General features: G+C 67.1%; 2 protein-coding genes across 2 annotated transcripts in view; one reads left to right on the top strand and one right to left on the bottom strand.

Annotated features, from left to right (window-relative positions):
* Window positions 1-259, bottom strand: part of KLHDC3 (kelch domain containing 3) — a 7003-nt gene extending 6744 nt beyond the window's left edge. Inside the window, exon 1 of the mRNA XM_005861008.2 lies at window positions 95-259. The gene's annotated coding sequence lies outside the window, so the exon portion shown is untranslated. The remainder of the gene's footprint in view (window positions 1-94) is intronic.
* A 174-nt stretch (window positions 260-433) lies between these two features.
* The window catches only part of MEA1 (male-enhanced antigen 1), a 2037-nt gene continuing 1954 nt past the window's right edge, over window positions 434-516 (top strand). The window contains exon 1 of the mRNA XM_005861011.2: window positions 434-508. The gene's annotated coding sequence lies outside the window, so the exon portion shown is untranslated. The remainder of the gene's footprint in view (window positions 509-516) is intronic.

Here is a 516-nt window from a genome sequence, read left to right on the forward strand (position 1 = left end):
GCCCCCTCGGGCCTCCCCCTCACGGCTCCGGCTCCAGACAAGGACGCCCCCAGCACCTCCACCTTCCTTGTAACATCAACGCATCCCGGGCTACCTTGTCAGGCCGGGCCGGGGCGGGGCCGCGGGCAGCCTGGAACCCGTTGAGCGCCAACCGACGACTCGGTCCCCAACGAGATAAACACAGCCAGGCTCGCTTCTTCCCGCGGGCAGCTGTGTGCGCACGTGCAGTCGGGGCCGAGTTCCGGAAGCCTACTGGGACTTGTAGTCTGTCGGTTTCCGCAGGGACGCGAGGTGCGGAGCCGCGCACAGGCGCTCCAGGAGCTTCTACGCATGTGCGGCTGCTTCAAAAAACCGTGGGGGTCCCTGGGTAATGTAGTTCTTTGTTTGGGCCCGGACGATGGAGGCGGGGCAAGGGGCGGAGTCGTTGTCCCCTTTCGCGTCCATCATGAGCGATGGGCGGGGCTGGAGGACTAGGCGCCCAGCACGTCCTGCCCCGGCGGAAGTGGAGGTGCGGGT

Source organism: Myotis brandtii, unplaced genomic scaffold, assembly GCF_000412655.1.
Source record: "Myotis brandtii unplaced genomic scaffold, ASM41265v1 scaffold143, whole genome shotgun sequence".
NCBI classification, from domain to species: Eukaryota; Metazoa; Chordata; class Mammalia; order Chiroptera; family Vespertilionidae; genus Myotis; species Myotis brandtii.